This window comes from Lagenorhynchus albirostris, chromosome 1, assembly GCF_949774975.1.
Source record: "Lagenorhynchus albirostris chromosome 1, mLagAlb1.1, whole genome shotgun sequence".
Taxonomy (NCBI): Eukaryota; Metazoa; Chordata; class Mammalia; order Artiodactyla; family Delphinidae; genus Lagenorhynchus; species Lagenorhynchus albirostris.
The window spans coordinates 164,123,079-164,150,643 of NC_083095.1; the positions used below are offsets into that span (position 1 = coordinate 164,123,079).

At 52.6% G+C, this 27,565-nt stretch overlaps 1 protein-coding gene across 5 annotated transcripts in view; it reads right to left on the reverse strand.

Moving 5' to 3' along the window:
• Positions 1–27,565, reverse strand: part of ZNF710 (zinc finger protein 710) — a 63,841-nt gene that overhangs the window by 16,661 nt on the left and 19,615 nt on the right. Inside the window, exon 1 of one of the 5 annotated variants that reach the window (XM_060158614.1) lies at positions 19,460–19,479. The exons of the other annotated variants lie outside the window; for them this stretch is intronic. The gene's annotated coding sequence lies outside the window, so the exon portion shown is untranslated. Of the gene's footprint in view, positions 1–19,459; positions 19,480–27,565 lie in introns of those variants that run through there. 5 annotated transcript variants of the gene reach the window in all.

A 27,565-nucleotide genomic window follows, 5' to 3' on the forward strand; every position in this document is an offset into this window, starting at 1 on the left:
ACCAGAAGCCCAGGGCTGCCCTATTTCCCAGGGCTTAGCGTCACCCCCTCCCAGGCCTGAGCGCCAGGCCAGCCCTGGGGAGTGACCCAAGTCTCATCCCCTGAGGCCCAGCAGGAGGTCTCCCCAACCCAGGCAGACACCCAGGTCCTCCAGACCTCTCACTGTTGCTTCATCTATTGCTGTACTATGGTTCCTGTAAACACTGACACAAGCTTGTCAAATGAATTAACGAGTGACTTGCTATGTGACCCTGGACAAGTCACCTGACCCTTCAGGGTCTCGGTTTCTTCATCTGTGAGATGGACACAAGAGGCTTCTTGGAACCTTGAGGGCAGGTTAATCCATTGGCTTACCTGCCTGTCTTCCAGGGTCCCCTCCCCAAGACGAGACCTTTTCTCATCCACACTGCTTTAAAAGATCATTTCCTCTCACTGAGACCCCCTTCAAGCACCAGGGGAGGGTCAGGGAGCTCAGAGTAGCTCTGGAACGCAGAGAGTGGGGCAGAGCACTTGAGGCCTGGTCTGGCCTGGGGCTGGCGGGACAGGAGCCATTTGGAAGGAAGAACCAATAGGGCCTGGTGACCACCTGGCTATGCTTTGCCTCATGCTCACCACCAGGACATCTCAAACTTAAGTCACAGGAATGCTCTGGGGCTTCTATGAGCCCAGACTTGGGATATCACCAAGCACCCTGATGACTATTTTTGAGGGCCTAGCAAGTGCCAGGGCCTGCTCCCTGACACAGGCCCCGCAGTGCCCTGGGCTTCTGCTAGGGGGAAACGTTCGCCCCTTGGCTTTGAATCACCAGGCGACTCTGAGGCTGTGGTCTCCAGTCCTGCCACTGAATCACTGACTCAACACACCTGCCAGGTGCTGGGTGCCATTCTTGGTCCTGGGGATACAGTAGGAAGCACGATAAGCTCCCATCCTCAGGGAGCTGCTCTGAGTGAGCTCAGTCTAAAACCTGAAGCGCCAGGATCTTTGGGAGGTAGGAGGTGCAGCGCTGGGGTCGGGTGGGGACCAGCGGAGCAGCCCCTGGGTCCTGAAAAACTGAACCCAGAGTGGGGCAGAACAGGTAGCTGGGCCCGGGGAGGGGAAAAGGAGGTCCAGGTACGCACACAGCTGTAAAAAAATACACAAAACGAAACAAAACAAAAAAACCCCAAAAAACAAACAAAAAAACCACTCACGGGACTTCAACTTATAGCAAAACCACCCTCTTTGTTTCCTCTCATGTCCCCCTGATGGTAGACTTAAGGGTAAACTCTGCTCACATCCCATGAAAGGAAGAGGAAGCGAAAGCAAAAGCTGGAGGTTTGTGCAAACCTCAGAGCTCCTTGCACAGTCTCACTTCTGTCCAGCCCACAAGGCCTCACTCGACTCAGCAGCTCCAGGCCCAGCGCTGACGAGGCAGCTGGGTTGGGGGTGGGGTGGCCAAGGGGGAAGTGTATGAGTCTCCTTCTTATAGGGGCCTCTCTCTGCCTCAGCTTCCCCTTTTCTCTGTGGACAGATTTGCTAAGCCCTGCCTCCAGAGGCCAGAGTGGCTGGGCCACCAACCCACAAACCACAGGAAGACCTGAAGTTCACCATGTATGGCTACTTCCTTTTCCAGAAAAGGAAACTGAGGCTCAGGGAGGGGAAGGGACTGGTCCAAGGTCGCACAGTGAAATGCTGGTAAAGCAGGTCTCTGGCCCGGAAGCCCACCCTCAGCCACATGGCCTATAGGATGAAGTTCCTGTGCCTTAGCTGACTGCCCAAGGCTGTCCCCAGCCAAGCTCTACCTGACCCTCCTTTAAGCCTTCCTGTCCCTCTGCATCACACACACACACACACACAAACACAGACATACATGGAGCTGTTTCCTACCTCGGGGCCTTTGCACAGCCTGACTCCCCTGCCAGGACTTGCCCTTCCCTTGCACTGGGTGAATATCCCTTCATCTTTTCAGAGTCAGTGCAGGCACTGCCTCCCGGGAGATATTCCTTAGCCAGGCGCAGGGCGAGGGCCTCTTCCACAGCCTGAGAACATCAAGTTAATTTTACATGTGGCTAGGCTGGGTGCCCAGTTGTTTGGCCAAACGCTAATCTCTTGATAGATGTTGCTGTGAGCCACACAGCAACACATCTACAATCTGTTGACTTTAGCAGATTACCCTCCTTATTGTGGGCAGGTCTTATCTAATCAGTTGAAGTTTTCAGAGAAAAACGGAAGTTTCCCAGAGAAGAAGGAATTCTGCTTCGAGACTGTTATCACAGAAATCCTGCCTGGGTCTCCAGCCTGCCAGCCTGCCCTGCAGATTTTGGACTTGCCAGCCTCCACAATCGTGTGAGCCAATTCCTTAAAATAAATCTCTCCCTGTGTGTATATATCCTGCTGGTTCTGTTTCTCTAGAGAACGCTGATAAAATCATGTTGATTCATAGTTGTATCTGTTTATGGGCCATCTCCCCCACCAGACATCCACCCCAGAGGATGGTGACTGCAGGGTGGGGCAGAGAGGGCCCAGCAGGGGAGTGTCCGGAGAGAAAGACGCCAGGGCAGGGAAAGGGGAAGGGAGGAAGCCTAGTCGTGGAGAACCTGGAACGAGTGAATGAATGAATGAATGAATGAGACTGAGGGGAAATCCTTGCCTCCTTGCAGAAGAGTTCTACAAATGCTGGGTTCTTCCCCACGCCCTGACCCATCTCACCTCCAGGACAGTCCCGCCTCCTCCCTGGGGTGGCCTCCAGGCTGCACAGAGAAGGCCCAGGAGCACTGAGGTCCCTCCAGCCCTATGACAGCGAGGACTGTTCTCAAAGCGTTCCCCCTCCTGCTCTCCCAGGCCTGGGGCACCGAGACCCATCCTGGGAGCCACACCTCTGCCTCTACAAGCTGAGGTGAGCTGGGCTGAGGCACTCCTGGCTGCCACAGAGCAGCCACTGTGTGAGGGTCCCTCCTCCAGGGAGGTCACAGGGACCCCTAAACCCTAGGAAAGGAGGGATGGAGTCCCCACGGCGAGAGGCACAATCTTGGGCCCGCTGTATTCATGAGGCCTCTCAATTCAAACTCCTCCAAGGGCAGAGACCCTGGCTCCACAGGGTCCGACTGGCATTGTTTGATGAGAGCACCAGTGTCCGGGCCTCACCCCAGGCCAGTTAAACCAGAATCTCTGGGTCTGCAGCCTGGACATCGTATTTCCCCCAAACAACCCCAATTTATTCTGATTCTCGAAATTAATTGGTAAGAGCTGACAAGCACTCTCACGTGACCTGGCCTTGAAGGCCAAGCAGGTTCCTCTCTTGGAAACGCGGCTACGCACCAAGCCTTACACTCTCAACCAAAGACTACGTGAAGGCACGCCGTGAGGTGGAGTCGGGACCAGGGGGCAGAGACCCTAAGCAAGCCGGGCCGAGGAGGAGGGAGCGAGTGCGTCCAGAGAAGCAAGCCTGTGGGCTCCTGGGGAGCCCTGGTCCCTGGATGGGGCCAGCCCCTGCTGCCAGCCTGGGGAACCCTCACTGACCCCTGTGTCCTGAGGAAAACTGAGTGGGTCCCTGACCCTTGTAGAAATGAGCCCAAACTAGCAGGGCGTCTGCCACACTAACTGCTGGGGGCAAACGCTGAGCTTCCCGCAGAGCCGCACACGGAGCACATGTCCACTTCCCGTGGATGCGGGTAAAGGAGTGATGTGATGCCTCTCATTTGAAGTCACCAGGTACCCAGAAGCCGTGGGCCCTGGGTCCTCCTGCCTGACCCCTCACTTGTCACAAAGGAGGAAAGCTGGGCTCTCCCACAGCAGGACAGTGGCCTCACTGAAGGTCCTTTGCCCAGGCCACTTTGGCTGTGTACCCTCGAGGTTGGTCTTAGAATCTTCATCAGCAGGGTTGGAAGGAACTTTGGGGACCCTCCTGTGCAATGCTGTCATTTTACAGATGTGGAAACTGAGGCCCCCAAGGCTCCCAGCCCACAATGGGGACCAAACTGAGAGTTCTTGATTCCCAGTGCATTTCCATCCATCCATCCATCCATCCATCCACGTCAAACATGGCAGCCACCCCACATACTTGGGCCCTCCTACCAGGCTGTTGGCCTGCATCAAGTCCAGACACGTTACCAAAGACCTGTAAGAACTTGCTTGATTGGCCCCTGCTTATGTGGCAACTTCACAGCACTTTGCTTGTCCCCTTACTCATCACCCTCCAGCCACGTGGGCTTTCCTCATTTTCTATAACAGACTTTCCTGCATGAGGCCTTTTCACATGCTGTTCCCCGTGCCTAGAATGCTGTTCCTTGTCCCTCATCCTTCAGCTTTCAATCAGGCATCACTTGCTCAGGAACCTTCCCTGACGCCCCTCTCCCCAACCAGGTCTGGACCCCCAAGTTCTAAGCAGTTATAAGGTTAATACTTTTCCTTCCTGGGCTTTATCACAATTTTTAATGACAGATTTGATTGTATAAGTACTCGCTCAATGTCTGGTGTCCCCATTAGATCACAGATTCTACAAGAGGACAGAGAACTCGTCCGTGTGCTCACAGTGCATTCCTAGCAGAGTGCACGTACAGAATGAATTGTTGCCCTTTTGAGAATATCCACATTCAAGTGCAAAGAAAAAAGAGGCCCCTTGCTGAGCCCCAGGTGGAAATCCCCAAGTCTGTACTTCCTTTCCCTGAACTTCAGGACTAGTCCCTGTTCCCAGGGGAAAGGACAGCAGGTCTCATGTTTCTGGAAGGCTCTGTGTCTTTTCTCCAATTCCAGAAGCAAAAAACACATCTATCCTCCAAACAAGTACACTCTGCTGGACCCAAAGATCACCAGCTTAATGTTAACAGGGAAAAACAAATAAAACTTGGGCTCACAAGTTCACAGACAAAGATAAGAACCACAAATGAAGGAACAACGGGAGCATTTATTGGGCTTGAACTTTGTCAGGCCCACGTGCAATTTCTAGGCTTCTAGGCAGCCCTCTGGGGTTGGGAGTACCATTTCCGTTCTACGGTTGTGGAAACTGAGGCTTAAAGAGTGGCAGTCCCTGACAGGTAGGGTAAAGAAGACCCCAGTTGGGTCAGCCCCGGGGGGCCCAGGCCCAGCTCTCTCCACCCTACCACCTTTGGGCGAGGATGAGTTTTCTGGGTCCAGTCTTATTCCCTTGCCAACCTCAGTTTCTCCACACCGGGGCCTGATTCAGACCTGGAAGCCCCTCGTGGCTTCCCTTCCTCCTCCCCGAGCCTTGTCTCGGGCCCCGCCCGCACTGAGCTCTCAGCCCTCTCCATCCTGTCTTCCTCTCCCTCCTTCCGTTTCCGTGGCAACCCCATCCTCCGCTCTGCCACTCGGTCCTGCATTCCCATCTCTTTCTTTCCTCTTTCATCTCTCCCCTCATCGCAGTGTATAGTCCAAATCCCTCCCTGTCCTTTGCTTCTGGTCTCTAGTCCCTTTTACTCGCCTTTTATCTCTTTCAATGTTCTCTTGTCATCTCAGGGCGACATTTATTTATCTCTTTGCTTAAAAAAAAAAAAAGAAAGAAAGAAAGGAGAAAAAAAGAAACCCCATTTCATCAGCCCGAGGCTTCTTTCTCTTGGGTTCTCTCCAAGGGCTAGACTCAGACAGATCCCAGAATGGACCCCCTGCCTTGCCACCATGCAGGCCCTCTACTGACCTCACTTACCGCAGGGAGGAAGGAAACACAGATGGGAGGTGTCCGGGGGCGAGGGCTCATTGGGGGAAGGCACCCTAAGGGGCTTGGCCCTGCTCCTCTGAGGCCAGGCTACAGGAGGTGCCAGAGGCCCCCTCAGGAGAGAACACGGCCGGACCTAGACCCAGGGCTAAGTGGGGGCCCAGCATCCCTCTGCAGGAATTCACTGCAGTTCAGGGAAAGTCCACGCATACACTGCCCCATGCCCCATACCTCCTCCAGGCTCCACCCTGCCTTGTGTGAATGCATGCATGGGACACAGGGCCTGGCCCAAGGCTGGGGCACACAGCAATGCTCAAGGTGCCCAGCTCCCCTCACTCCAAACAGGATAGTGAGATTCACACCCATTCTTCAAAATTCACTCTTTGGCTGTGATCCTAAACGGCCTCTGAGAAAAGGAAGCACCCACTTGTGGGCTGTCCGACCCATGTCTCTGTCTCCACTGTTTAAGGCAGGAGGAAGGGTTGTCAGTTTTTTCTAACTTCTTTTTAGCCATCGTTAACTGAGCTTATACTAACGAACAGGCACACGATCCAGGCCATCCCAGGGAGATGAGCATTTTAATTTTCATTTTACAGATGAGCAAACTGGGGCTTGGAAAAGCTGTTACTTGTCCAAGTCACAGAGCCAATAGGAGGTAAAGGTGGGATCTGAGCAGGTTAAAATCATGCTCTTCCCCTTTTTCTTTCCTTCTTCCTGTGTTCCCTGGAGGGGAGGGTCACGCCAATCCTGCACCCAGCCTCCCCAGCCCCTGCCTTCTACATTTCTGTGTTTAATCTGGAGTGATCAGAAGTGACAAGAGAAACAGATTTACCACAGAAAACAAAGCAAGCCGATCGTGGCTGGGGCCCCAGTGTCTCAAAGCGACAGAGAGAACACAGGGGTTTGTGGAAAATGGTATCAAGTCCCCTGGGAAACCAAAACCACAGGGAGAAGAAAGGGGCCCTGGACCTTCAGGAGCCCCACAGGCAGTGTGAGCGTCTGCTGGAGCTGTGATGTGTTGTTGACCAGGGGGGAAGTATCAGTGGCCGCTAAGTCCTGGGACCCAAAGTCCCCCCCTGGAGTAGCCCCGGCCAGCCCCGTCAGGGGCGGCTGGCAAGGCCCGGCCCCAGGACGCAGCAAAGCCCAGGAACCCAGGCCTGCCAAGCCCAGGGAGGTGTCAATGACACGACAGCTCTGCTTCTCCCCTAAAAGGCTGGCTTAGCACCTCAGGAACTCTGGGAGCAGGGTCCGAGGAGGAAGAGGTGGGAAGCAACAGAGGGGGAGGGGGAACGGGGAAGGACAGCCCCTCACGCTGCAAACAAACAGAGCGGAAAGGAGCCCGGCTCTCGGTCTGGCAGGCCTGGCCGGCCTCCCCATCTCTGCCACATATGAGCTGGGTGGCCTTGGGCAAGTTCCTCAACCTCCCTGGCACTTGGTTTCCTTGCTGTAAGATGGGGACAGTGATATGAAAAGGATCCATCACGTACTGAGCCCTTCCTTCTGGCCAGGCTTGTGCCTGATGAAATCACGTACAGAAAGCATGCCATCTTGATAACAAACCCACTTACAGAGGAGGAAACCAAGGCATAGAGGAGTTGAGTGACGCATCCAAGGTCACCAGATACACGAGAGGAGTAAGTGGAGTTCAGGTTTCATTCTTGGGTCAACTTAAGTGCTCTTTCAGGTAAAGGAAATAAGGGAAATACAGGTATCCATGAGGAATAGGTTCCAGGACCCTGGTGGATACCAAAATCTGCAAATGTTCAAGTCCCTTATATAAACTGGTATAGTACAGTCAGCCCGACTGAGACGAGTTTGATAACAAGGCTGGTGCATAGTAAGGACTCAATTACTGGGAGTTGTTGCTATTGTTATCATTCCGTTCATCATCCACTCCCTGGGCCAGGCTGGTGCTGGCTGCTGGCGGGACACAAAGTTGCCTGCTCTCAGGGACCTCACATGTTGGTTAGAGAGACAAGACTAACCACGAAACAGGACAGCAAGATATCAGAGAAGAAATAAGCACAAAATGCACAGGGTACCACAAAAGGACAGAGTAAGCGCTTTTTTTTTAATTTAAGGGGTCAGGGACATTCTTGCATGTAAACCAGCACTTTGGGAGTCAACAGAGACTCAGAGCATGGGCAGCAGGGGTCCAGCCCCACCCCCTTACACACTGGTTTGGGTGAGCCTCAGTCTCCTCATCTGTAACACGGGATGATGGTCCCACTTCCCAGAGCTGAGCCCATTAGCCCAATGAGCACGTTCTGTGGTATGCAGTACACAAAGGTTGTGTGGAGGGGATGGGGAAGCCTAGAGATGGGAGAACCTGGCTGGGAAGCCCCCTCCCCCATCTGATGCAGCCAGAGATGAAGGGAAGGTAAAAATGCAGAAGAGCAGTGGGCCGAGAACAGCCGAGGAGTGTGGCCTGGCCTCTCCTCTCTCACAGCAGCCAGCGTGATTCATCCCCAGCCTCCATCCCAGCAGCGTCCCTGGCAGCGTCTGCCTCCTGAAGCTGATGCTGTAATCAACATTTATTTTGCAGTCACCCACACACCCAAGTCGAGTACGGATTTATGCCAGGAGAGGAGTAAAGAATGCCTCTCTCATTCACGTAATGCCGCCATGTATCTCCTGAGGGGAGGGACAGCTGGGGAAACATTTAGGCTGAGTGTACACACGCAGACATCAGACGCATACAGCTGTCCATGCAAGCTATCATCAGCGGCAAGCAGGAACACCGTGCAGCCCATTCTTTGCTTAGTCACCTAATGAACCACACTTGCACACAGTGAGATGTGGGTCAGGACCCACATGATGGGTGGATGCCCGTGGTCTTGAGTACTTTGCAGTCCAGCCGGGAGGATGCATGTGGGGGCATGGGGCAGCCCATGATGCAGACATGAGATAAAAGGTTTAGGGGAGACTGCGGAGAGAAGGCAGGGGGAAGAGGACGGGGCCACCGCAGACAGGCCCTGCTGGGATCTGTACACTACCAGGAGCTAACAGGGAAGGGGAATCTCATCCGCAGGCTGGACTGAGAGGTGGGAGGAGAACCGGAGGGCAGTGGGGCCCGGGAGGGCCTTGAGGGCAGGTCCCTCGAGGAGGGTGGGTCCACAGACATCAGAGGAGAAGGTGCTCAGGGTGGCCAGCTCAGCCCAGAGTGGGAACTGGTTTCCTCTTTGATCTGGATCATAAAGGATGACTCTGAGGCCCATTAGAAGACCTCACCTTGGGACTTCCCTGGCGGTCCAGTGGTCACGACTCCACGCTTCCAATGCAGGGGGCCGGGGTTCGATCCCTGATCAGGGATCCATGCCGCAACTAAGAGCCTGCATGCTGCAGCCAAATATACATACATATATATATATATATATATACACAGAGAGAGAGAGAGAGAGAGAACTCACTTACAGAGGGCTGAGCTCTGGGCCATGTGTCCCCAGCCGCTAAAGTTCAAATGCATGTGGTGTGTGACCCAAAGGCCAAAATGATTTAAATGGAGGTGACCATTACAAAACAAGCAAATTGTCTGGCCATCGCTAGAGATGTTTGCGGTGGACCTGGAAGGTTTCCTCACCACTCTCCCTGTGGTGGGGACAGCCTGTGGGGTTGAGGGTCCTCAGGGCAGGCCGTGGAATGCAGGTGGGGCCCCTTGGCTGAGGGCAGCAGGAAGGTCTGGAGTGAGCTAGGCCACTTCCTGGCTGTAAGTCCTTGAGCAAGTTGCTTCATCTCTCAGAGCCTCAGATTCCTCAACTGTAAAATGGGAATGACAGCTGCCTTTCCCACGGGATGGCCAAGATGATGTGAGTGAAAGTACCTGGCACAGGTGCTGCCATTTGACAAATGGTAATTTTTCGCTTTTACCATTGCAACGTATGTAAACACACAATGTGCATCACCTACGGCCCCGAAATATTTGATATTTTCTTACTGTCACTAAAAATATCTGTCATAAATCCCACAAAGGAGTGGTAAGTGCATGAACATTTGGAAAAAGCAGCTATTTTGAGGGAGAAAAAGTAACCAAATCAGGTGCAAGGGGAGAGATGCTGGAATTGAACCCCGTCTCGAAGGAAGGTTCTAGCTCAAGTTTTTGGCCCACACAAGAACCCCTGGGTTGCCTGAGGGGGCCGTGAGGGTCCCTTGGGCCCCAGGACCCAGAGTGGAGCCGTGGAGAGGTGGGAAGACCTTTCCTGGGACACGTGGAGAAGCCTTCATCACAGATGCCAGATGTTTTCTCTTTAGTGAAATTTTGCAACTCAACGGGGTAGCTCAAAAGACTAAATTTCTAAGAGAATTACAAAACCCAACTCTCCTCACCAGAATGTAGTCTCTTTCTGGGATCACTGGGCACCTTCTCAGTCTCACCACTAATAGCTGGGATGACCCACCCTTAGCAAACAGAGCCCCGATAGGTCACAGGGTGAAGGGGAGATTCCGAGAATAAGACCCCTGTGCTGGCCTCAATTCCTTGAAACTAAAATGCCCAGGAAGCTTCTTATGTGAAGACCATGCACGCTTACATGTGCACCGGCCAGGAGGCAGGCAAAGGTCAGGAACACTCAGGACCTCCTCCGAGAGGCTCAGTGGATTCCCTCCTCCGAACACCCCCAGATCTGAGTGTCAAAGTGCACAATGAAACAAGTTCTTCTGGGACCCAGAAACACAGGCTGGGCAGGGGAACGAGCACACCCACCTCCACGGGCAGAGCCCTCGACGGCTTACAAAGTCCTTTCCAGGCACGATGCCACTGGGTCCTCCTCACCTGGTCTGAGCAGCCAGCCATATGGGCAGCACCTGTGTGGGCAGTGCTCTTATTCCCATTCGACAGGTGGCAAAATCCTGATGTTAGTGGACTGGCTGACGGTCCTGAGAGCTACAGTGCCAGCCTGTGCCGACTCTCAGCGCATTATCTAATAGCGACCACAGTCTGTGTGGTTGGTACTGGTACCACCCCCCTCATTCTACGTATAAGGAAACTGAGGCACGGAAAGGTTAAGAACGCCTTTAGAACAGTGCGCTCCTTGTGACTGCTTCCACAGAGATAAGCAGCAGCATTTAGAAACTTTTACAGCAATTTGACGTTGCTATGGTATCTAGGCAAGGTTGATAAGTTATCAGTCTGCAAGGATTAGAAATAATAATAATAGTTTAAAAACAGGTTGAGAAGTACTGGTTTAGTGTCCAGACTCTGGAATCTGAAGGCTTGAGTTTGAATCCCACCTCTGCTACCTCCCATCATTGTGACTATTTCTCCTGACTAAGGGGGGAGTGGTGCTGACAGCACCTGCCTCACAAATGAAAATATTCAAAGCGCGTATAGCAGAACCTGGCAGCCTGTTTGCTACTATTATTAGCATTCAGAAACTTGCCTGGGGCCACAAAGAGACTTACTAGAAGAGCCAGCTCCTTGCGGCCAGGTCTTAAAGGGGGGATTGACCATCAGGCCCTCTGCCACCCTGGAATCGGGGGACCCAGGAAACATGTCTGTCTCCGAAGCCTGTTCACAAATACAGACCCTCTTGCTCCTGCCAGGAGCGAGCTGCCTTCACAGGCTCCCCTTTCATCTCTAGGCCAGGGTGCTGTGGTTGCCTTAATGGGGTGTAAGGAGATGTTCTTGTCCAAACTGGAAAAACCTGATGAGCAGCCAGGCCCGCCCTGGCAGGCTTGGGTTTGGCAGCAAGGTGTCTTAAGAGGCTGGCAGGGCCAGGGGGGCAGTGGTAGCACCCAGGGAGATGCTGCGAGGGATGGTGTCTGCTCGCTGGGTATCTCCATCCCTTCTCTGGAGTACAAATCCCTACATCCGTGGAGGCAGGATTTGCTACCTCCACCCACACAGCTCACCTGTCTCGGTCACCCAGACTCAGAGGGAGGACACAGCCTCTTCCCAGCCCTTTGGAGCCCCAGGCTGTCCTCCTCCCGAAGGGTATGTCATCCACTGAACTTGCACACAGTAGGTGCTCCACCCGTGTCCCCTGAATAAACCATCCTTCGGGGGGTTCAGATCCACCTCCCTGACGTTCTTCCTCCAATGAGCCTTCTCATTGTCCCCACCTGTCCTGCCGTCCCTCCCTGCTCATGCCACCCTCTGCCTGGTGCTGACTTGTCCTTCTACCTTCCTCCACGGATGTGGCTGGGACCCTGCCCCAGTTTTGCTTGGGGGGGGTCCTGTGCCCTGAGTGGGTAGGGGATGGGGCCCTCCTTTTTGGGGGGCTCTCCAATTACACAGCATTTGGCTGCTAAGGACAAATTCAATTGACACTTCAACAAACATTTATGAGGGACTTCCCTGGCAGTCCAGTGGTAAAGACTCCACGCTTCCAATGCAGGGGGCACGAGTTTGATCTGATTGGGGAGCTAAGATCCCACATGCCGCATGGTGCGGCCAAAAAAAAAAGAAAATATAAAACAAACATTTATGAAGCGCCTACTACGGGCCAGCTGTGCTGGGTGGGATGGAGATACAGGGCTTACCTTTGGGAGGTTCCCTTCAACCCAGACCTCAAGGCCTGGCAGCTTGTGCCAGGACACTCGGGCCTGGAGCCCAAGCTCCACCTCACCCAGGACACACACCCCAGAGATCCCTGTGTCTCTCCAGGTGCCCTGGCCCCGTCCTGGGGTCCCTGGGCAATTGTGAGCTAAACTGAGGTCCCTATGTCCCGGGGACCAGAGCTGCAGACTTGGCCCTTTGTCTTGTGTTCTGAAAGGGTGCAAAGGGACTTCCAGACCTGCAGGCTGAGGCCGTCCCTCCACAGGGAAGAAACAGGCCCCCAGACCTCACCCCTCTCTCCTCCAGGCCTGCCCCGGCCTCTCAGGCAGCGCTGCTCCTCTCATATGGCTTTCGATGTCTAGGTGCAGCCCCTGGCACTCCCCAATTTCTTGCCTTCTCTCCACCTCCTGAACGGGGGTCGGGTCCCCGTCCTCCATCGCCTCCTCCACCCCTGCTCTCTGTCTCCTCTACTGAAGCTAAACTGTCCTCTGGAAGGTGACAGGTGAGTCCTGCAAACAGAGGCTCTGATTTGGGTCTTCTCCCCGACAAGGCAACAGCTGCCTCCCCACCTCGGCTCCGGCCGGTCGCGCTGCCCTCTATCTCTGCCTCTCCTTTGCCGCCTTCATCAGGCCTTGGCCTCTGCTTTCTCGTCCTACAGGGGTTCCCTCGGAGAAAGCCTCTCCCCTGTGTTTCAACTCTCACCTCCGTGCTGATGCCACCAGACCCACGCCTCTACCTGGGCCCTGCAACGTTCCCTAGACCTTCAATCAGTCAGCACCTGTCTGAACCCCAAGGATCACTCGGCTCCTTGGGGCTAGCCACTGCTGCCAGCTCCCTCCTTTCTGCTGTCCCAGTTTTCCAGCCTCCTCTCCAGGACTCCAGGGCCAGCCAAGGCAGGCCCGCTGTCTCCACAGCCGGGGCCACGCCAGACAACCATGAGGCCGCGTGTGAACCTGGCCTTCCTCCCTGTGCTCAGCCCTGCCCCGGGGTCCCACAGTCTCCCTGAGCCCTCCCCCGGCCAGAAGGCCAGGCTCCCACAGAGGAGGGAGGTCTGGGGGCTCTTCATCCACCTCTGGTCCTCACCTTCACATCAAGGCCCGCCCTGGGGCCATGCAGAAAGGGAGCCCGTCCCCAGGGCTGTGTCTGCATCCTGCAGGCGGTGCCACCAGGTCTGTAGCCAACTGTCCTGGTGACCGATTCAGGAACTGCCTGACCTGTGATGAACAGCTTCCTCTGGTCTGATGGAGACCCTTCCCGAACAGCCTTCCCTCTCAAAGGAGGAGCCCAGAGTAAGCCGGTGTCGTGCATGGTGGTTCTTTTTTACACATTTAGAGCGCAGGGGGAAAATGAAAACATCCACATTCTCCCTTCCTCAAATAAACCGACTTCCCTACTCATCCCGTCCCTTGGAAACAGAAGCACCATTCAAAAAGAAAAAGGAAAAAAGAATTTAAAAAAAAAAGAGAGAAAAAAAGAGGCAAAAAGAAAAAAAAAGCAACTGAATAGAAAAAGAAGAAAAGGGACAAAAAAAGAGAAGGAGAAGAGAGCGGTCCCCGAGGGAGCTGGTGAGCGCTGAGAATGAAAGGCAGAAAAGTGAAGGGAAGGAAAGCAGAGATACAAAGGGGGAGAGAAAGACAGAAGCTTTGAAAGAAGGAATGTTCCAGCGTGAATACAGCATGCAGGGGAGAAGGGAGCGCTTGAAAAGGAGCAGCCAGACGCAGTGACCCCTCATTCACAGAAGGTGCCAATCACCGGGACAATGCAGACCCTTTTTTCTTTTCTCCTTCTCTCCTTTCTGGGGAGAGAGGGAGGGAGGGAGAGGCTGGGAACTGCAAGTTAATTCCTAAAAGTACAGAAAATAAATGCAGTTCCCCTGGAGAAGCATCAAAGGGCTGCTTTAAAGGCTTCCCCCGAAACTCACTACACCCACAAGAGAAGTGCTCCCTCTCGGGGAGCGGGGGGCACAGGCCGGCGGCCATCAGCTTTATTTCAGGGTCAGCCACCCCTGCACCGTCCTGGCCACCCCGCTGTGGCTCCTCCCACTGGGTCCCGGGTGAGCCAAGGCCGGGAGAGCCCCAGGCCGCGGCACTGTGGGTGAAGCCTGGCCTCCGTGGGCAGCTTGGCCCTCTTGGTTCTCCTGCTCTAGTCTGAGAGTTTGAGAGCCCAGGTAGGAGGGCAAAGGAGGAGGGTCTGAGCGAGGCAGCTGTTCTGGCTGGAGGCCAGCCTGGGCCGTGTCTGCTCAGGAGGCACTGGATACCAGTGGAGGGAATGACATTTTGAATCGGCCCTGGGACGGGGTGTCCTCTCCTGGGACTGCTTCAAGGAAGCCCAGTGCCTGCTCAGGCCAGGCCGTGGTTCCAGGAGAGTGAGAGGGTGGTGGGTTCGTCCGCTTCACTGGCTGCCAACTGTTGGATCAGTGTCCTTACAAGGGAGGGGCCTCTGTGGGCACTGTGGGCACAGATCAGCACTCTGCTGAGTTGGCCAAGACCCAAAGACTAAAACACATATAGGTGCACCGAACTATCTCAAGTCCCTCTTTCGAAACAGGCCTGGATCTGGACTCTGTCCTTCCCTCTTTCCTGCAGGCAGACATCGGTTATGACGGGGTGTCTACCATGTGTGGGGCCTGTGCTATGCTCTGGGGTAAGCAGTGCACAGGATGGTCCCCACCCGCCTACGACCCTCAGTCTAGTGACCAAATGTCTTCCCAAATGTCCCTCTGAGATCGCAGGTGAACGTCCCTGGCCCCTCTCTTTGTCTTCCCTTCTCTTGCTCTTCCTGTCTCTCAATACTCAGTGAGTCATGACGAAACCTGAAATGGGGTCACCTTTATGCAGAGGTTTCTTTTTCCTTCTGATCATCCAAATGCTGGATAATGAGAAATGCCTGGGAGCAGAGAGGCTGAGTGGAAGAAGACTGATTGGTTTATTGATTGATTGAGCGAGCCTCAACCTCACTCATCTATTGAGCAATCAGTCTGTGCAGAGCTCTGCTGGCGTGGGCTGCGATTATAAAGCGACGAGGACCAATCCGAGGCCCTGAGATGCTTGAGGCCAAACTAGTGGGTGATGGGGGTGGGGTGCAGCACAGATCCGGGAATGAAAATCCTGCCTTTGCTAGCTTCACCTGGGAAAGGCTGTTGTTAAGTTGGAACAGGCCCAGAAGGGCCTCCAAACCCAAGAAAGGAAGCCAGGAGAAGGGGGCACACAGAAAATGCAAGGGAACTCAGGGCCAGAAAAGTCACCGAACCACCAGGAGCGTATCATGACGCTTGCATTTCAATCCAACAAATGCGAATTCCACAAATATTTACTGAGCACCTGCTATGTGCCCACCAGCTCCTCAGCATTCCTAGGAAGTCAGCAGTGAACAGGACCCAGCGGGGTGGGGGGGGGGCGGGGGAGGCCACAGGCAAGAAAACAGGCGACTGTATTTAGTGCACTAAGGTCTGTGTGACGGTGACAGCAGGGGGCTATGGGGGCCCAGAGGAGGAGCAGCCTACAGGAGGTGGCAGGCGGGGCAGCGGAGGGGGTGGGTGTGTCAAGGAAGCCTTTTCAGAGGAAGCTGCATGGAGTCTTTTTAATATATCAAAATGAACTAAATTTTCATTTGTTTTGAAGACGCTTGAAAGAATTTCACTGGTGAAATACCCCAGTGTCCAGAAAACAAAAAAGAACCGATGAATGAACTAATAGATAAAATATCTGACAGATGTTTTCTCGATCTTTTGGTGTACTGGGAAGAATCAGAGATAGAGAAAACCAAGCAGGTGAGGACAATAATGAATTCTTTTTAAAAAAGTAATAGCTCAGGGACTTCCCTGGTGGCGCAGTGGTTAGGAGTCCGCCTGCCAATGCAGGGGAAATGGGTTCGAGCCCTGGTCCAGGAAGATCCCACATGCCACATGCCGCAGAGCAACTAAGCCTGTGCACCACAACTACTGAGCCCACGTGCCACAACTACTGAAGCCTGCACGTCTAGAGCCCGTGCTCTGCAACAAAGAGAAGCCACCGCAATGAGAAGCCTGCACACTGCAACAGAGTAGCCCCCCTTCGCCACAGCTAGAGAAAGCCCATGCACAGCAATGAAGACCCAATGCAACCAAAAAGAAAGGTAATAGCTCAGTGCTAGGCTCAGCAGTGAATGATATTTATATTGTGTATTTACCCCCAAATCATGATAGAACGATATTAGCAGGAAAGGCAGTAATATGGAGGCAATAGGTAACATCCAAAATTGGTAAATTGAGAAGCAGTGAATAAACATTTTTTTCAGAGTATAGAGGTGAATAACAGAAAGGAGAAACTAAAAGGAATTGAGAACAGTGAACCGGTCTGGAGGGCTGGAGTGGGGGGAGTGAGGTGGGCAGGGGGCCTGCTGCTTTATCCGTGTAAGCCCTTCAGTACTGTTTGACACAAAAAAAAGATGCATATGCATTACTTTGATAAAAGACAAAATTAAATGCAAGCAAACAAGCAAAAGAGGCTTGGCAAAGGAGTCACTGTTAAGTCAAATTGGGATCACTCTGAACTCCTTGGAGGACTCAGCCAAGAAACAGAAAGGGCACCGCGCTTCTACGCTTATGAGAATAGAAACTGCTTTGAGAAAGAACAGAATTCAGTGGGCTCCTGCCCAAGATAACACAATTAGGGGGAACAGGACGGAGGGGAAAAATCTTGCGGAAAGAACCTGCAGAATACAGGCATGTGGCTTTAACAACGAGACCCATAGCACGAGGAACCCTTCCCTGGGGGGCCAGGAGATCCAGAGACCAGGGTGCAGTTACCTAGCGCTCTCCTGCAGGGGCCCAGATCCTCAGGGGGTGTATTCATGCAGCCGAGTTGGGTGAAGGCAGCATGATCTACATACAGGGAGGGTGGTGGTCGAGTGCGCCAGCCTGAGCCCAGGGACCCTTCACTTCACCCCACCCCAGCCCGAGCTTACACTCAGCGTCATGGCCGCCGCACCCAAAGGGCCCTTGTGCTCTGGCACTCACACACGTGTTCCTTGTTCCCACCAGCCACTCCTGCTGTATGTTACAGTCTTTTCCAAACCTTTTAAACTTGAAACATGTCGGGCTTCCCTGGTGGCACAGTGGTTGAGAGTCCGCCAGCCGATGCAGGGGACACGGGTTCGTGCCCCCGTCTGGGAAGATCCCACATGCCGCGGAGCGGCTGGGCCCGTGAGCCACAGCCGCTGAGCCTGCACGTCCGGAGCCTGTGCTCCTCAACGGGAAAGGCCACAACAGTGAGAGGCCCGCGTACCGCAAAAAAAACAAACTTGAAACATGTAACAGCCAACGCCCCACTTGTCCAGGGGTCTCCTCTCTGGCAACCTCAAATTCCCCCAAGAATAGAGAATGCAGGGTATTATCCCCAAAAGCACAGAAAGGCTACAAGTAAATCTGAAGCGAGTGCCTCCAAGAGGGGCCTTTGGTGTCACAGTCACTCTTCCCTCTCCATGGGACAGAGACCCTCACTCACAGCCTTTGGACTCAGTTCTCACAAGCCTGTTTATCTGGCTTCCCAGACCACAGCAGATGCAAATTGCAAATTAGAAGGAGCAGGGCAGTGGGAGGCATGCCACTGCTGCAGGCTGTAAGAACTGACAGCGAGGGTGCAGGACAAAACATTCACCAAACGGCAGGCTGGGACCATTTGGGGTGGGGTTACCAACACCTCAGAACACAGTTCAGGAACTAGACTCACATCCATGACTCCGAGTCATCAAGACAGGTGACAGGTATTGAGCATATTCAACAGTCACAGTCTAGCACTCCGGGATGCGCGTGTTGGGTCCAGGGCTGAGGTTCGGTGACACCACCTTGTAACTTACCCAGTCCTGGGGCAAACACAACAAAGGCATCAACTCTGCCCAGTCTCCCAGATGCCACTGCAGTGGTGGGTCAGCAGGGCTGGGCTCTGGTCCAGTTCTGCCAAAGCCACGCACCTGGGCACAAACTCAACCTCAGAATCCCATCTACTAAATGAAGAGAACACCTTGCCCAATCAAGCTAGGCTTGCTGTGGATCAAGTGAAATGCTCTTTCTAGTCAACTGAAGCATTTTATGAATATAATGTCATGTTACTAAAGCCCCCTCTTTTTCTGGGTGGCTGGACAGGACATCCCATGACTCACACAGGGGTAGGGGACAAAGGAATTACCCTCCACTGTACCTTCTGCCTTAGGACTTTTTTTAGACACAACGAAGCAATTATCAGGTGAGTTTCAAAACCATGCAGACTTATACTTGAATGTACTCAATCAGACAAAGCCAGAATCCATTCTACAAGGCCTGCCTGGACTCTTCAAAGCCAATGTCACACACGCACACACAATACAGGACTGTTCTAGATTAAAAGAAGCTAAGAAAGCTTAACCAAATGCAACACGTGAGCCTTCTTGGACCAGGAAAAGAACATAAAAAAGACATTTTTGGAGGACAACTGGGAAAATTTGCATAGGACTGTTTATTAGGTGATATTATTTTTAAAATTTATTTATTTTATTTATTTATTTTTGGCTGCATTGGGTCTTCGTAGCTGCATGTGGGCTTTTCTCTAGTTGCGGTGGGTGGGGGCTACTCTTATTGTGTTGCGTGGGTTTCTCATCGTGGTGGCTTCTCTTGTTGCGGAGCACAGGCTCTGGGCACGTGGGCTTCAGTAGTTGTGGCTTGCGGGCTCTAGAGCACAGGCTCAGTAGTTGTGGCGCAGGGGCTTAGTTGCTCCGTGGCATGTGGGATCTTTCCAGACCAGAGCTTGAACCCGTTTCCCCTGAATTGGCAGGTGGATTCTTAACCACTGCGCCACCAGGGAAGCCCTAGGCAATATTATTGAATAAGGGTAATTTTTTAGGTAATTTTTCTTTCGCTCCTAAAAGATACCTGCTGAAGGATCTTTTCAGGGGTGAACCATCATGCTACCTATAACTCACTTTCATATGACTCAGCAAAACCATTTGAAAGAGAGTGAGATAAAAGATAAAACAAACATGGCAAAATGGTAACAATTGTGACCCTAGACGAAGGTTCTTAGCTTTTCTGTTAGGCTTGACATTTTCAAAATAAAAAGTGATGAGGAAACAGACCATGCAGGCGAATTGTGACTGTTCTCTGCATTTGTTGGGCCGATCTTGGTTTGTTACCCAACCTGCCCGATGCAGAAAGTGATGTGCTAATGACGAAGAGATGAGCCACTGCAGTGCTTCCCAATCTGCACAGTTCATGCAGGAAAATATAATGGGGAAATATACTGGCACTGTACACTGGGGTGCACAGCCCTGCCCCGCCCAGGTGCCTGAGGGCTAAGGGGAAATCAATACCTGGGCACGGCTTAGAGGCTCCAGCACTCAGCTCAGCATGTTGGCAGGCAAGCCAGGCCTGTGGGTCAAGGAGGGCAGACACTGTCAGGTCCTCACTTGCTTCTCTGCTTCCTCATCGAGTCTTCCCCTGGAGGAAGGGGGGACCTTCTCCCTCAAACTTATCTCCCTACAGGTCTGGAAACACAACATCCAGATTGTAGTACTTTATGCCTGGGCCCATCACTCCCCAGATCCCGAGTTCTTTGCGGGCAGAAGACAAGGATGCAGACTGTGGGGATTATGAATGCCAAAGATGCTCTATCCGTTAGAACCACAGCACACCTGTTGGAGATCATTCTGACTGTAACGTTCTAGTTAGCCCTCACCTAGCCAGGTGGTGGCCTGAAACTCCTGGCTCTGCTGCCCAGGGGTGGTACTCACTGGTGATCAGGCCTCAGTTTCCCCTTCTGAAGAAGGTCCCTTCCAGCTGACTCTCTAGGGGTCCCATATCTGCTTAGTGCTCCCTTAGTTCATCCTGGTCAGGGCTTAGAGCTGGGTGAACAAGACAGCCTTCCCATCAACAGAGAAAAATCCTAGAGCATTCCTGTGCTGGGCAAGTCTGGCAACTGCCTCCTGCCACCTTCCCAAAGTGTTCATAAGCGATTCCTGGACTTGTGGCCCTGGGGGAGCAAACGTAAACACCCAGGATGGTCCACCTCCAGAGGCTTTGGTAATTTTTAAAAGCCCCTCTGATGATCTAAATGTGACCAGGGTGGAGTCCATCTCCCAGGGGACCAGGTCCTCAGAACTGAGCCAGACTTTTAATTCAGTCCCGCTGCCCCTCCCCACCCCCAGCTGTTCCTGATGCCCACCTTCGGAAGCCTGCCATCCCTCTCCTTCTCCCCACCTTCTGAGACTTCTTGCATTCTTCAAGACACTTGTGGCTCAAGTGTCCCTTTAGAACCCCAGGCTGCCTGCCTCTCCGGAGGGCAAGGCCGTGAAGGCCACACATAGGATCTGGTGCCTTTCACAGGCATCGGGAAACCAGAGGGGCTTTTAGGAGAGGATATATCATGATCCGATGGCTGTTTTGAAAATCCTTCTGGTTACTGTGTGGAGAGGGTGAGGGAAGGCCAGGACAGTGTCCCACTGGGCTTATCTACTTAACCCCTTGTAGCACTCTGCCCCCCAGTCCAGGCCTGCATAGAAGCGTGGAAGCTGCTGCCTTGGGAGCCATGGCCAGGTCTGTCCCCAGGGCTCACACGTGTCACAAGGAAGAACGGAGCAGGCTTTCTTTCCACTGTGACCAGTAGTGCTGATAGCTGACTGTGGGGTGGAGGCAGTGAGTGACGAATGCTAACAGTGAGAATTCATCCCAGGCTCCCAGTGGGCAGAGACCATCTGGACAGAACCAGAGGCCACTGAAGGGACATCCCTCGTCCCTCGGTGGGGGAAGATGCTTGCTTGGACCACTCCAGGGAGAGGCTTTGGAAATCCAAGGAGCACTCTCCCTTTGCCCTTCAAAGGGACATTGAACTCAAATGGCACCAAATGAATGGGTGGAAAATGTTATACAGCAAACATGGGAAGGGTTTTCCCCCAGATAAAAGCAATGGAAGGAGGAAGAGAGAAACAGAGGTGGAGGGAGGGGGGAGGGCAGCAAGGATGGAGGGGAGGAGAGAAAGAAAAAGGAGGGATGGGAGGGAGGGAGGGAGGGTCTCAGAGCTTTCTCAGGTTACAGAGAAAGGGGGAAGCAGGGGCTGGAGGAACAGAAAAGAGAAGTTGAAGTGGGAGTCACTCCAACCCTTGAGAAGAGCTGCCCATGGGGCAGAGTGGGGACAGCGTGTCTCAGAACTCGCAGCTGGTTTGGATGTAAAGTCCCTCCTCTACCCAAGAGAAGCCTCACACAGAAGTTCACAAGGCTGGGCAACGCTGACCTCGGGGTGCCGTCCCATGGGGCCCCAGGCATCATGCTCTGCTGTGGCCGTCTAGGAATTCGTACTAATTCTCAAACAAGGGGCCCTCATTTCCATTTTGCACCAGGCCCTGTGCAAATTATGTAGCCAGTCCTGGCTGACCTTTCCAAAGGACGTTTTGCTACAAAGGCAGAAGCAGGAAGGCCGGGGGCCGGCTCTGGCTGCTCTCCCTGTTTGCTAACCAAATACTCGCCTGGCATTGTTGACTCAGCCACCAGGTAATAGTAAGCACAGGGCTCCCCACCTCAGCTGAAGAGCCTGACTCCGGTGAAATGTGCACGGAGCTGTGCCTGTGCGTGTGCTGTAAGTGTAAGCGTTCAAGAGGCTGAGAGGGGGACTTCCCTGGTGGTCCAGCAGTTAAGACTCCACGCTCCCAATGCAGGGGGCCCGGGTTCGATCCCTGGTCAGGGAACTAGATCCCACATGCGTGCCGCACGAAGATCCTGCGTGCCACAACTAAGACCCGGCGCAGCCAAATAAATAAATATTTTTTTAAAAAAGAGATTGGGGCTTCCCTGGTGGCACAGTGGTTGAGGGTCTGCCTGCCGATGCAGGGGACACGGGTTTGTGCCCTGGTCCGGGAGGATCCCACTTGCCGTGGAGCGGCTGGGCCCATGGGCCATGGCCGCTGAGCCTGCGCGTCTGGAGCCTGTTGCTCCGCAGCAGAGAGGCCACAGCAGTGACAGGCCCGTGTACCGCAAAAAAAGAAAAAAAAAAAAAAGATTGTGAGTGTCTGCTACACACCAGGCACCAAGGGGTCCTGACCTTGGCGCTGCGTGCAGAAAGCATGGCCCTGCTGAGGCTGAGAGCCAGCCTGACAAAACCAGCCCAGTCCCGAGAGACCTGCCTTCCAGGTGGCTGGCGGCTGAGGAGGCATCAGGACCTCCTCGCCTCCGGATCCTCCACCGTGGCGGATGCCAGCTGGGGTGTTTGGGACCACGACTACGCCTTGTGCTGTGGCTCCCACATTATTCGAGAGACCACTGTAGGGTCACCAGGTCTCCAAGTGAAGTGCTGAGGCAGACCCAGCTCAACACCACGGCCAAGCCCAGGTCCCTCCCCTACTAGTGCTCGCCTTCTCTGCTGGTCCTTCACTCAAGGGCCAAGAAGCAGGCCAGGGACCCCCAAATCCCAACACTATACTGGCCTCTCCCCCTGCCAGCACCTCCTTTCTGAAGACCAAAGGCAGAGTCCCTGCAGGCTCCCCTCGCGCCAGCAGGGAAACCTTGGGGTCTGCTGCCCCAGCCTGGGGTTCTTCCTGAGGCCCCTGCCATCAGGCCTCCTCTCCTGAAGGGGCAGAGGACCCTAGCAGCATCATTTCCAAGGGCTTGTAGTTCACATCATCAAAACCTCTCAAGCCCAATCTGGAGGGTAACTTGGAAGGGGCTTAAGTCCCCGCAGGTGCCAGGTGTGCAAAGGAAACACACCTGCAGGCAAAACCAGAGGCAGCTGGACACCGGCACCCTGCCCACGGCCAGGACAAAGCCAGGCTCAGCAGGCCTGCAGGGTGTCCGGGCCAAGGGCAAGCAGGCCTCTCAGAAGGGGCCAGGAGAGCAAGCCGAGGAAGCAGGAGGCCAGGCCTGAGAGGGAGGGCCCGCCAGGAACCGAATTAATCAGCAGGAAACTGATGGTTATTTCCTGACAACTCCACCACCACTACCACCACCAAGAGCACAGAAAACACACACACAGGAATTCAGAAACAGGGAGGGCAGCTGGCAACTTCCTGGAGACCCACAATGCAGCCACTTTTTCAAATACTCTAGACAAAACAACACAGAGCACCCTCCCTTTCCCAAGTGCAGACGGTGTGCGGAGCCCCTCGTGTGTGTTATCTCATTTCTATCTTGCACGAAAACCTTTCCAGGAGGGACTGTCATTCCCCGTTTTCTGAACTCTGAGGTGCAGAGCAAAGGGAGAGGACCAAAGTCACAGCTAGTGGTGCCCGAGTTTCCAAGGCCAGGCTTGGCAGGTCTCCGACGGCCACCCCTTAAGCCACCTCGCTTCACCACCCTGGACCAACCAATCTCTCCCCCAGTCTCCATGACCAGGGTTTACAGGAATCCTATGGCACGAGAGGAAGGGCTCAAAATAGAGGAGTCAGCTGGTGTGGCAGTGGACCCCCTTCTGCATGAACTGGCCTCTTGGGCTTTGGAGGGTGGGGGTGAGAAGTCTTCCGCCTCTCCCCCGACTCTTCTTCTGCTTTCCACTTCTTCAACTTAAGAGCACATCTTTTAACATAGCCAGTGCTTCTCAAACTCTCTGCATTGGAAGATCTGTTTTATTTTATTTAGTTCTTTTTTTATTTATTATTTTGGGCTGCGTTGGCTCTTCGTTGCTGCACGCGGGCTTTCTCTAGTTGCGGCGAGCGGGGGCTACTCTTCGTTGCGGTGCACAGGCTTCGCATTGTGGTGGCTTCTCTTGCTGTGGAGCGTGGGCTCTAGAGTGAGGGGGCTTCAGTAGATGCGTCACATAGGCTCAGTAGTTGTGGCACGAGGGCTCAGTAGTTGTGGCTTGCGGGCTTAGTTGCTCTGCGGCATGTGGGATCCTCCTGGACCAAGGCTCGAACCCGTGTCCCCTGCATTGGCAGGTGGATTCTTAACCACTGCGCCACCAGGGAAGCCTTGGAAGATCGGTTTTATTTGAATCCCTGGAAGGACTAACAGGCAGCTCCTGGTCCCTCGACCTGTCACATGAAGTCAGTGATGCCCACCCTGGTCCACACCCTGATCAAGATGGAGCTGCTGATCACCCACCTGGATGTCGTCATGGCAACATTAAACTATAAAAGTTTCTAAGCCTCATTCTCAATTCCTCTTGGCTGGCTAGCATCGGTCCACGGCCCATCCTTCTGTGTGGCACTGGCCTAAGAATGTATGACAGTGTTTATAAATTCAAAATTTTTTAATGCAGAGGTGTATCTTTCCTCTTAGATGAAAATTCTACCCATGGGTAAGAGAGCCTCAAATTTGCCCTTTCTTAATATTTCAAACATGCGTTCTTAATCTCCACTGTTTGGGGGTGCTTGATTTTCCACAGTCATCTCTCCTGCCTCTCCTCTCTCTTAAAAATGGAAAATAATACATTTAAGTTCCTTAAGTGTTCTTGGAATTTACATTCAACGACACGTGACCTGCTGAGTTCCATGAAGCTGAGGTGTGAAGAAAATGTTCTGTCAATGAGAAATTCACAAGTGCTCAGAACAGAGCACAAAATTTGCAGTCCTTAACCATGGTCATAGCTCCAATCGGTTCCTACAGATGAAAACGGGCTTTGGTTTATACCAGCCGAAGCATTTATAGGTTAAATCTCAAAAGATAAAGGCCGCTTCAACAGTTCAGTTGGCCCACGTTGGCCATAACAAGACTGGCAGCTGGGAACCACCTGAAGGCATTACGACATGCAGATGCTTGGGTCCCGCCCAGATCCTGGGGACTTGGGGCTGGACACAGGGAACTGCATTTTAACCAGCTCCCCAGCAGGGAATAACAAACGGTGTGGCTACTGAAGATGCCCTCCTGCGTAAGAACCAGGAGTGAAGGGGTGTGACCAGTGGCCCAAAAGATTTGGTCTTGGGAAAGTAAAACAAGCCCAAAGAAAACCAACTGGGTTTATTCCACTGAGGCAAGTGCTACGTAAAGCCCTGGCATAGAGAGACCCACGGAATAAATTCAGTTTATTTGTTTGTTTGTTTGTTGAAGGTGGTCTCATATTCTCTACTTAGCTGGGCCTGGCACATAGCACACTCTCAACTAGTGTCAGCTGTTTTTCATAGACCAGGTTATTAAAGCCCAGAAGGCTTGTGATTTTGCAGAAAGTCAAGTTCTTGGTGAAACCAAGACTTGCCCTGGGACTCATGCCTCTGTCCTCTGTGTCTCAGTTTCCTCATCCATAAAATGGAGATAATACTTGCTTATTCTCATGGCTGTTGTGAAAATTAAATGAGGGAATGGCTTTGTAAGCACATTTAGCCTGGTCTCTAGTAAGCACTTAATAAATAATAACTGTTCAGATAACCATTATCAATTTTGAAAGTCCGAGATGACATAAAATCTGTTTCCATGTGAGCTGGAATTTGTTTATTCCAGATGGTTCTTATTAGCACTAAATGCCCTGGACATGCTGAGTGGCCAGAATAGTCTCTGTGCCTTGGTGGAGACTTTTGTTATGGGCCGGGAGAGCTAACCACCCTTCAAATATCCCACCCCATGACACACACCTGGCTTGCGCTTGTTCTTGGGGAGACCAGCTGGCTGGCAGAAGTTCTCTGCAAACATGTCCCTGGGCTGAGTCCCTCTGAGAGGTTTTGCAGTGGGCACTCGTCCAGAACATTTATTATGTCCATAATATGCCGGGCATGGCGCTGGGCACTGGACAAAAGAACAGCAATAAAGAGAGCAGAGCCTTCCCCTGCCATGAGCTTACAAAACTATAAAGTGGGTATAAATTGTTTTTGATTAAAATTTCTGTTGTAAAGTTAATAAAACCACCCACTACAAAGAGTTTGAAAAAGATGGAAGTGAAAAAAATTAATACTCCTTCTCATCCTAACTCAACCGCTTCTTATGTATTTCTTCCTCGTCCTCTTCAAGCGTATGTTTTTCACGTTTTTTTTTTTTTTTTGCGGTACGTGGGCCTCTCACTGTTGTGGCCTCTTCGCTGCGGAGCACAGGCTCCAGACGCGCAGGCCCAGCGGCCATGGCTCACCGGCCCAGCCGCTCCGAGGCATGTGGGATCTTCCCGGACCAGGGCACGAACCCGTGTCCCCTGCATCGGCAGGCGGACTCTCAACCACTGTGCCACCAGGGAAGCCCTGTTTGTTTTTTTTTTAATTTATTTTTGGCTGCGCTGGGTCTTTGTTGCTGCACGCGGGCTTTCTCTAGTTGCGGCAAGCAGGGGCTACTCTTTGTTGCAGTGCGCGGGCTTCTGATTGCAGTGGCTTCTCTTGTTGTGGAGCATGGGCTCTAGGCGCGCTGGCTTCAGTAGTTGTGGCGCTCAGGCTTTGTTACTCTGCGGCATGTGGGATCTTCCCGGACCAGGGCTCGAACGCGCGTCCCCTGCATTGGCAGGCAGATTCTTAACCACTGAGCCACCAGGGAAGCCCTTTTCACATGGTTTTGATCATGGTGTGTATAATCTGGTGTCCTGCTTATTTTCCCTGGATGACACTGGCAAGTTTCCATGTTTCATGTTCATAATCAATAATCCATGTTCATAAACACAGAACATTCAGAAGAGTGCACAGATCACCATTCGCCTGCCCATTCTTGCAGTGAAGGACATTCAGGCTGCTTCCAATTTGTCCACACTGCCCACAAAATGCCTTCATGCATTCATGCAGAAAGATAGAGGGAAGAGGCAAATGCTATGTAATGTGAAGGTGTCAGATGGGTCTGGTTGAATAATGCCACTGTGTGAACTTGGGCAAGTTACTTAACCTCTTTGAACTTCAATTTCCCCCCAAATGGGCATAACACCTCCATCATACAGTTGTGGAGAGGATTTAACAGGAGACCATCAGTAAAACACCGAGCAAGGGGACTGATACTCAATAGATGTGTGCCTTCTTTTCTCTCATATATCACAAGGTCATGACTATGACTCCTGAGTGCCTTCTCAAGGACTAGGGCAATCTGCAGAGAAACCCTCAGAGCATGGTGTGCCAGCTCCCTAAACCCTCCATACAGATTGCTAAATTCTGGGAGACTTAGCATTTGCAAGCTGAAGTATTCAGGGGAGAAGTGATATGTGCTCTGCAATTTACTTAAAAAATGGTTCAGGACAAAAACATACACATGTACAAATAAAGCAAATATGGCAAATGTTCACTTCTGTTATATCTAGTCGGGTGTACGAGTATTTACTGTACTATCCTTTCAACTTTTCTATATATTTGAAATTTTTCATAATAAAACCTTGGGGAAAAACCTCTTGCTAATTTAAAAGGTAAAAAATGGTATCATGCTTTAAAAATTTGCATTGCATCCATTTATTTGTTCAACAGATATTAATTCAACACAGTCAACAAATATTACTTCAATAAAGTATCTGTCATGCAGTGAGTTGACCTGGTCCCTGACCTCATGGAGCATACCATCTGGCATTTCTTTGGGTTGGGTGTTTATTTGCTAATTATTAATATAGTTTGTTC